We start from the raw sequence: 10072 nt of genomic DNA on the forward strand, positions 1-10072 counted from the left end.
TCAGGCTATGAGAGACGCCGTAGTGAAGGACTCCGGAAATTTCGACCACCTGGGGTTCTTTAACGTGCACTGACATCGCACAGCACACGGGCGCCTTGCTTTTCGCCTCCATCGAAAAGCTGCCACCGAGGCCGGGATTCGATCCCGCGTCCTTGGGAACAGTAGTCTAGCGCCGTAACAAATGGACCGACCTCTTGCCCTGCACATCGGACCCATCATACCATCGACACTGGTTCGGCTCATCCCATTCGTCAAAAGCCATATCGCGTGTCCCCATTTGAGCGCAAAGTCATTCATGAGCAAGTGGAGGACATGCTACGGAAGAAGGTGATACAGGAGTCATCTAGCCCCTGGGCTGCCCCTGTTATTCGTGTACGCAAGAAAGACGGTTCGTGGCAATTCTGCGTCGATTATCGGCGTCTAAATTCTGTTAAAAAAAGGACGTCTATCCTCTTCCTCGCATAGACGATGCCCTCGACTGCCTCTCTGGTGCGTCCTATTTTTCTTGTCTTGATCTCAGATCTGGCTACTGGCAAATTCCAATGGACCCTGCGGATAAGAAAAAAACAGCCTTCATAACGCCAGATGGCCTTTATGAGTTTAACGTTATGCCATCGGGCTGTGTAATGCGCCAGCCACATTTGAACGCTTTATGGACAAAGTTTTGAGCGGCTTAAAATGGGACATTTGTCTCTGCTATCTGGACGATGTCGTCATATTTGGGAAATCCTTCCAAGAACACAATGACCATCTAGTACGCGCCTTGAATTGTCTGCACAACGCCGCCCTAATCCTAAACTCGAAAAAGTGCCACTTTGGAAAGCGCCAAGCGCTGGTGCTAGGACACCTTGCCAATGGTGATGGTCTAATGCCGGATCCCCAGAAAACTGCTGCTGTTGAGTCTTTTAAACCCCCGCAGATAGTGAAGGAGTTGAGCAATTTTCTAGGGTTGTGTTCTTATTTTAGACGCTTTATACATCACTTTGCTGACGTCGCTTACCCATTGACGTGCCTTCTCAACAAAAACTCCACTTTTGACTGGACACCAGACTGCGACGCGTCATTTCGTCAACTGAAGTTTCTTTTAATATCGAAACCCATCCTACATCACTTCGATCCTGCTGCAGTGACAGAAGTTCACACGGACGCTAGTGGAATCGGTCTCGGGGCAGTCCTTGTCCAACGGCACGATGAACGAGAGCATGTTATCGCGTACGCAAGTCGTACCCTGAGCAAGCCGGAGCGAAACTACACAGTCACCGAACAGGAATGCCTAGCTGTAGTTTTCGCTGTGCAGCGCTTCCGTTCATATTTGTACAGACGGTCGTTTACTATCGTAACTGACCATCATTCACTCTATTGGCTGCGGAACCTTCGAGACCCATGTGGTCGCCTCGCACGCTGGACCCTCCGGTTACAGGAATATGACTTTGCAGTGGTGTACAAAAGCGGGAGGCGTCATGCAGACGCAGATTGTCTATCTAGGATGCCAATGGCCACGACTGGACCTGACAGCGACGATTTCGACAATTATATATCGCCCTCGAGCCAGCGTTCCCCGACACGAATGTTTTCAAAACGGAACAGCAAAATGATACCAGTCTGCAGCCTCTCTTTGCCGCCACCCAAGCCAGCGTACCTGCAAGCAGTTTTTGTGTGCGTGATGGCCTCCTATGGAAAAAGAGTTATTCGCCTGTCGGCCAGCGATACCTACTCGTAGTTCCCAAGACGCTGTGCACGGACGTATTGTGTTATGCATGATGATCCAACTTCTGGGCATTTAGGATCGGTTCGAACACTCCACCGTGCTCAAGAAATATTTTACTGGCCCAGAATGCGCTCAACGATTGAACAATATGTTGCCAGTTGCAAGCAATGTCAACGCCACAAACGTCCAACTGCAACTCCATCTGGCTTGCTGCACCCTGTGAAGACCCTGACAGCTCCATTTGATCAAGTAGGCATTGACCTCGTAGGTCCGTTTCCGAAGTCCGTGGATGGAAATAGCTGGATTGTAATCTGCGTGGACTATCTCACACGTTACAGTGAAACCGCCGCTCTTGCATCCGCTACAGCGCATCAGGTGTCGCTTTTCTTGCTGCACTCAGTCATCTTACGACACGGGCCGTCACGAATTGTCATCACTGATCGGGGCCGACAATTCACTGCTGATGTTGTTGAAGAGCTCATGCGTTTATGCGCCTTAACTTTCCGACACTCGACGCCATACCATCCCCAGACAAATGGCTTGACTGAGCGCGTCAACAGAACGCTTATCAACATGCTAGCCATGTATGTGGACGCAGGGCATAAGAACTGGGACACCATACTACCCTTCATCACGCATGCGTTTAATACCGCCACGTATGAGACGACTGGGTACAGTCCATTTTTCCTGCTCTATGCCAGACCACCACGCTACTCCCTGGATGCTATCCTGCCCTTCACAAGCCGTGAAGACCCCTGCCTGGCTGAGACCCTCTGTCTCGCCGAAGAAGCTCGCAGAATTGCCCGATTACGGTCTGGTGCTTCACAAGAACGTTCTAAAGTGCGATACGATGCCAGTCACCAGCGGGTCACATACTCTGTAGGTGATTTAGTCTGGCTGTGGCGTCCAATTCGGCGCCGTGGCCTACATCAAAAACTCTTGGCCCACTATGACGGCCCATATGTAGTTGTCAAATGCATCAGCGATTTAACTTATGCAATAGCCCGCCTAACAGCATCGGGTCGTCGGTCTGCCAAAACCGAACTATGTCATGTTGCCCGCTTGGAGCCGTGTCAGCCTCGCACGACTCACGAACACGCCCAGAGGGCTTAGGCTAAGTAGGGGGGAAATGTCACGCCACTGACGACGAGGAAGAATTGTGCTGGTCTGGGAGAAGAAGAGGAGAAAGCGTTGGTGCTTGGGGGCTAGTAGGCTTCACCTTGTCCCACTGCCATATCACTGTAAATAAACACTCCTTTTCTATTTCACCGTAACAATATGTTGAATATACGCGCACTTTCAAAATTCTGACTCAATCTTTTCTTCACAAAGTCAGAAACTCCTCACTCGTGTATCTGTAAACCTGGAAATAGCAAAGACGGTTTTGGTTGCTGATCATGATCAAATGCTTTTTTCCAATTATTTTTACCTGTGCGTGCAGCACCACAAGACAAGAAATGGCTATTTACAATTTTGCTTGACACCGATTGTAAACTAGCATGTAATATCATTGCGCGAGGAAATCAATACAGAATTCGAATCGCAAAGTCTGAACAATCCACATATTCCCAGAGAGAGGGCCTGAATATGGTGCAAATTACGTATCCCAACTTTGTACTAGAAATAAATCATGCTCCCACGCTTTACGTGCACCAGTCTGTTTTCAAACCTGTAACAGATCTACTTTGCTCCCACTGCTTCTTAAGACAGATTTGACATCAACAGTTCATGCGATCCTTTCATTCATATTTGCATAACTGAGCACAGGCACACAGCAAGGGCACTTTGGCATTTTTAAATATATAGTGCCAAAGCCACAGTTCACCATTTTCAGTCTTCCCAAGCAGAGAGGTAATCGGAAGTCTTTCAGTGTACGAAATAGAAATACATAAGAAAAAATGTTTTTGCCACAACCTATCTTGAAGTCCACGGTTGTTGTCCATGCAAACAACACTAGTTATACATCCATATTAGAAGAGGTCTGATGCAACCATTTTCAAAGGAAGGAATGGTATCCCCTTTGTGCGTGCCAGGTTCTTGTCAGTTCCCTGACATTCTAAGCACCCTTCTGCACTGTTTATAGTTAAAGAAAAAATTTATTGAAGAAATTAAAGTTGAAAACTGAAGTAACATATTGTTTTGTTTATTATATATCAGCATGTTGTGATGAATGACATTTAACATCCTTACCATAAGTGGGGCAGGCAGCTTTTTAAACAAGAAGGGAATATACTTTAAAGAATAGAGAAATGTTCACAAGAGTTACTCCAGTCCTCATTGAGTCAACTCTAGCTGAACTCTGCATATTTTTGAGGCTGTCATACAGCCACTTTTGAATGAACTAGAAGTCAATCCGTCTTAGGCAGAACATGATAGTACCTCAACTGAATTAAATTCTCAAGTGCGATTGAAAACAGGCACTGACACTTTCAGCCTGCTGCTGAACAAATTAGTCAAACAATAGCACTACTATTAAGTTAATAGTCTAAAGATGTATTGTGTTGTGTCAAGTTCTATGGCACATAGGCAGAAAACATGCTAATAGGGATAGCAGCAGCCTAGAGGCCCCTTCATCTGTCTGAAGGCATCAGAATGGTGATGGCACTGCCTCCTTTCAGCACTACCTAAATGAAAAAAATTTGTTTAAATAATACCAGCAAATGCTGATACTACAATGACAGTGTTTGGGCAAGTTAGTTTACCATGTTGATAGCGACAGCATTAAAAAAAGACAAGGACCACAGAATAAGACAGACAAAGGATGCACTTTGGTGTGTGTATTATTTTCGGTCCTTGTCTCTTTGAGCCCTTCCACAATAAACATAGTTGGTCAAAGAATAGCCAAGGGCAATATAGTGTTCAATCTGGCCTTTGAGAGAGAATTTTGATGACAGCAAATGCATGTCATTTCTGCTGAGTGATAGGCTGCCACCAAAAAATTACATGTTTCTTCCGCATTCCTAAAGCATCCACTCTGGAAATCTGTGGCCGATCCAGTGTCTTTCACGAACTCAGGCCAGTGGCGGCCCCCAGAGATTGCGTTGGAGAAAAAGGGGGGGGGGGGGGCCTTCTGGGCCACTGACACATGGAGGACAACTGAAATAAGGCATTTCCTGACAGTCCACCGTGCTCTTTACGACGAAACACCAGGCTGATAAGCTAAGCTGGGTCACATCAAAACACCTCATTATGGCTAACACCTCTTCTTGATCCTAGCTGGTTCCACTGAAGCAATGCTTTAGAGACCTCTGTTTACCTTGGTTTATGAAACAGTCGGTGGGATATCCTTTCTATGCTCTCCGTAAGCACTCGAAAACAGATGCTTAAGAAGATATGCAAAGGCTTTTTTTCTTTCTTTTTTTTTATGGGAGGGTGGGGGGGTAACCGGCCATTAAGTGCATGCACTATGCCATTGGATCTCTGTGTTTGATATCTGCATAACGCCGCCTTTAGGCTTTGTCAGAGTTTCACATTTCTGTTACTGCCGTGCACCTCTATAGGTCAAACATAATCACATCACATGACTGCCAAGCAACCGCCTACCACTGTTAAGCTAACCCGACAGGCCCTTCGGCCGCACTGCACCATTCTTCCTGAGGACAGCGTGCCGTGCTGCATATCAGTCTTCTTATCAGCCTTAGAGCTATCAGAGTCATATCAGTCTTAGAGCTAAGAAGCTTCGGCTGCTATGGTCTTTGTTTGAATGTCCTCTACAATGTTTTCTAAACTGCTCAATCATTTGCAAAAACTACTGAATGCCTTTTCGGTAATTTCGAGGCGACACCTAAACATAGCAATTTCATTTGTAAGGGCCCCCATCCATCAACAACTGTAATAAGTGATCAACTCGAGGTCCGGGAAGCCACAATATCCATATTGTGACTGCACACAAGTTTCAAGGTCTCTATTAAACTTCTTTCAAATCAATCCTGTTACACTAGTTCATTACATAAGCAAATCAGACCTTTTAGGCACATTACAAGTGTTAGTGCTCGTAAAAAAAAAGAAAAAAAAAAGAAGAAAATTGACATTCGCCAGAGCCATACCAGAGCTATCATAAAGTTCTGACCTATACTTTAACCACACCCAAAATTCCCATGCTTATTTCACATGACTGAGTCAATACCTTTGCACAAAATACTGTTCAGATAAAAGCGTATAGCTTGTGTTCATGTTTTTGAAAATCGCGCATTGTGTAGGCGTGATTTTCTAGCATATAAGCCGCGGTAATAAATGCGGACACTACACCTGTAGGCATTATGAATCAGCTGATAAATTAACACACCTGCCAACATGACTAAGCTTTTAGAAAATCGGGAGGTTATTGTTCATGCCAAAGGAAGGGTGTTTTAGCATTTTAGAAGTTGGGAAGGGGGGAGGGGGTCTGAGCAATCTATATGTCAGTGCACAATGAGTCCTTCTGGATGGACCATAGTGTAGTGGCTGAACGCGCTGCTCTCCCTTCGGAAAAGGCGCGTGAAGTAGCCGTCCGTGGTTCGCGCGCATCCTGACAAATGGCCGTTGCACGCTGCGGGCCGCCATAGTGCAGGCCTGTAGGGCCTCCCACAGCTCTTTCTCACATTTGTTGCTGGCAGATCTGCGTCATGTGTCGTGCATGGTGTTGTATTTACGATTGTTCAGAGAGCGTGTCTTCAAACAATGGGAAGAAAGTGCTTTGTGCCGCGTTGTAACAACGGCTACAAGTCATGTCAGCTAAAGTTTTTGCTATTTTCGACGCCGAAAGACGAAGCCTGCCTGAAACTGTGGAGGCACGCCATTCCGCGAAAGGATCGAATTCTTCAACTGTCAGATCATGTCTGTGAGAGACATTTAGAACCTCGTTTTGTCTCGAAAACCTGGACTGCTGAGTACAACGGCAACGTCCTGGCAGATACTGCAGGTAGAGCATGTTTAGCTGAGGACGCCGTGCCGCCGATTTTTCCGGATTGTCCAGTGCACTTATCCAATCTAACCAAATATCGCAAAACACCAGCGGTCAGGCAGCTTGTCGACGTTCCTTGCAAAAGGCGCATTCATCGCACTCATGAGGCCGAGAGTGCTCAAGAGGCAGTTGATTTGAATGAGAGAGATTGTGATCGTGTAGGACGTTCATCCTGTGAAATCTCCGATGCTGCTCCCTAAGAGATTGATGCCACAGAAGTAACACAGCCAGCCGAACAGTCCCGAGAACAAGTTTTCAACGACCTGTTTGAACTGTCAGCACCCTCGATTCTTGCATCTAAATCATGGGGCTATCACAGGTGAGACAAGGACGGCATCAGCAACATAGTTTTACAGAGATGCAATGGAGCACAAGCCCAAAGGTGCGTGGAATGACAAGTGCTACAGTCGAACCCGGTTATATCGAACCCGGATATATCGAATTTTGGTTATATCGAACTCACGAAATATCCCCTTGAAAATCCCATGTAAAAGTATAGGAAAGCCGCGTCGAACTTCATTTCACTGGTCGTTCGATATATCGAACTCCCCACCACACACTGGAAAGTGCGCCTTCCCCCAAGACGATCTGATCACCCTTGGCCGTTTGCCGCGTGACGTTTTCAAACCATGCGCGGAAAGAATGAGAAGGAACAGTTCGGCGATGGCTGGTCTGGGCAGCGCCGCGCCCATTCCCCAAAGGCGCGCATCTGCAGTTATCGTTTCCTTCGCGCCAACACATGACGTTTGCAAGCCATGTGCGTGGGTGTGCCCATTCTTTTGCCGAGCTATCTCTTTCCTTCAGCACGATCTACACATGCGCCAAGCCAGCTCAATACGTTTTCAGACAGACGTCGGACGATTTCTCCAGCGTATGTTACGAACCTTCTGCGCACGGCGGCTGACGCGTTAAGAAGCGGCAGCTGTCTCTTTATTGTTTTGTTTTGTTTTGTTTTTGAGAGTCACCCTTTCTTATCGTTGTGCTGTTCGGACGTTAAGCGGCGGCAGTTTTTTTTTTTTTTTTTCTTTTTGCGGGAGTCCTTTATCCTGCATGTATGAATCAACGAAAGCACGCAGTCAGCTGCTGCGATCATGACACCCGCCCCAAGCGCGGCATGGCTTGTGCAATCAAGCCATCACGGGCACTCTGCCAACTTCGCTCCCCACCACCGCAGGAGCTATCAAAAGATAAACGCGCCGGGATGTTATCGCTGCGCAGCATCTTGGCACGCTGCCAAGAAATGAGCTGTGGATGAGACGACCGAAACGGAGTGACGCGCGCCATCGACATGCAAGCGAAAACGCTCGCGATTTCTGCAGCGGCGACACACAAACCTTGTTTTGAACTGCCGCGGTGGCTAGAGCGGCGAGAGGGACGCAGTTCCAACAAGTTGAAATTTTTCGCTCTGTCGCTGCCGCTCGTCGCTGCGATTGCTTGCATGTGAGCGAGCTGCCTTTACGCATTTTATTTTTTTTTTTTCCCCCGGTGCAAAAGTGGAGGGTAGGTTCATTATACGAGTGGGTTGATTACGCGGCCGTAAGTGCCGTCACAAGCCAATTTCTGCATATCGAATTATCGATATATCGAACTATTTCGCGATCCCCTTCGAGTTCGATATATCCGGGTTCGACTGTATCACTGCTGGAGAAAAAGTCACTTGGTCACCACAAAGGTTGCTAATATACACCAGAGCATGCAGGTACCTGTCTGTGATTGTGATGGGAAGGAGCTTATCCACTGAGGAGTTTCACATCAGTGACGACATTGCTTCAATTGAAGATGTCAAGATGTTTCTGCAAAGCCTGCATGAAACGTCCATCTGTGGCAGAGGGCCAAAGATGAGTGTTCATCCACTGGCGCAATCCAGAAAGTGCATCTGTCGATGCTTGCAACCGGTGGCAACATAAAAAGTGCCCCCTTCTTGTCCCTGTAAACAACAGCACAGGCAGATGGTGCTCAAGTCTGTCTGGCACGCTTCTTATTCATCAGAAGAGGGTGACTGACAGCAAAAATGGAACCAGACCAACCAAGCGTTTTCGCTTCACGTCTGTACCAAATCAGGACGGCATGCTTGCTTTCCGTAGAGCAAGGAATGCACTGCAAAGGTTGAAGGAACGCTTAATAAAATGTGTGAAGATTCTGAGTGGACAACTGAAGCAGGCCCAAGAAAAGATGCAAAGCGTGTCTACTGAAGTGCTGAACGAAAAACTGGAGACACTAAAGCTGCCTGCAGCTCAGTTGGAAAATGTGTGTATGCTGCCAGACGTCAAAACAAAAAGAACAGGCGGTACACGGAGCACTGGATTTAGATATGCCTGCTTTTGCATATTTGAAGTTCATCTGGTTATTCATTTCTGAGAGACAATGAGATTTTGCCACTGCCTTCTGAGACCACGGTACGAATTACCTGTCAATGGTTCGGATCAAATGCGGATTTGATTCTCATTTCTTTGCGGTCTTCAAGAAGATTGCCACAAAGTCTAGCTAGCTCTGAGTGCCATGGCATCTTAGTGTTTGATGAAATTGATATTAAGAAGGAGATGATAAACGCTAAGACAATGATGTATGCTGGTTTGCGGACTTTGGTGAAGCGGCAAGCTCTTCGGACGAACTTTCAGACCATGGGCTTGTTCATATTTCAAAACACTAATTTATTCACCCTTTGATCGATAAGCACAGTGTTTATGCTTTTTCTGATATGCCACATCTGATGAAATTTGTGAGGAACCGCCTGCTGAAACAGAAAGTATTGTTGACTAAGGTGGGCCGCGTAATGTGGATACATTAAGACAAGCTGTACGTCGAAGACAGCAAGCTTCCTGGCTACCTTAGGGGTTGTCCAAAGCTGACACTTGCTCATCTGTACCTATCTAACACAGAAAAAATGCGGGTTAAATTGGCTACGCAAGTACTCAGGAGGAGTGTTGCTAAAGGTCTGGAGTGCTACTCGAGCAGAGGAGTGTCAACTCTAGAAAACGTGAAGGCCACTGTGGATTTTACACTCAAACTGAATGACCTCTTTGATACGCTTAACTGACGTCATCCGAAAGAGGGCCTGAAGCTAGGCGGTGAAGATCTGAGGGAGATTGTTTATGGCAGAATACCCCGCGAGTGCTTTCTCACATAGTCCTGCTGAGGGCTTGCGTGTGAGAATCCTGTCCGCAATCAAACTTTCTAAATATCTACTTGGAGCCTGTGGTTTTAAATATGTGCTCACTGAGAAATTTAATCAGGTTGTTCTTGAGAGGTTTTTTGGAATAATTTGCCAGGCAGGTGGTCAGAACGAGCATCTATCGATGCCAACATCCCTTCAGCTCTATAACATGCTGTCCATATAACCTGATCAAGCCGCTCAAATTCGGTAACTGCCAGATCCATAATGTAAATGAGTCAGAATTTCTTACGCTGTCAGATTTTACATC

At 46.6% G+C, this 10072-nt stretch overlaps 1 pseudogene; it reads left to right on the forward strand.

The window, feature by feature from the left end:
* Window positions 1–6367: 6367 nt before the first annotated feature.
* LOC146209653 (uncharacterized) lies at window positions 6368–8653 on the forward strand (annotated as a pseudogene).
* The last annotated feature ends 1419 nt before the right edge of the window (window positions 8654–10072 follow it).

The sequence above is a fragment of the Amblyomma maculatum genome, chromosome 1 (genome assembly GCF_055883805.1).
Source record: "Amblyomma maculatum isolate TAMU_Amacu chromosome 1, ASM5588380v1, whole genome shotgun sequence".
Classification (NCBI taxonomy): Eukaryota; Metazoa; Arthropoda; class Arachnida; order Ixodida; family Ixodidae; genus Amblyomma; species Amblyomma maculatum.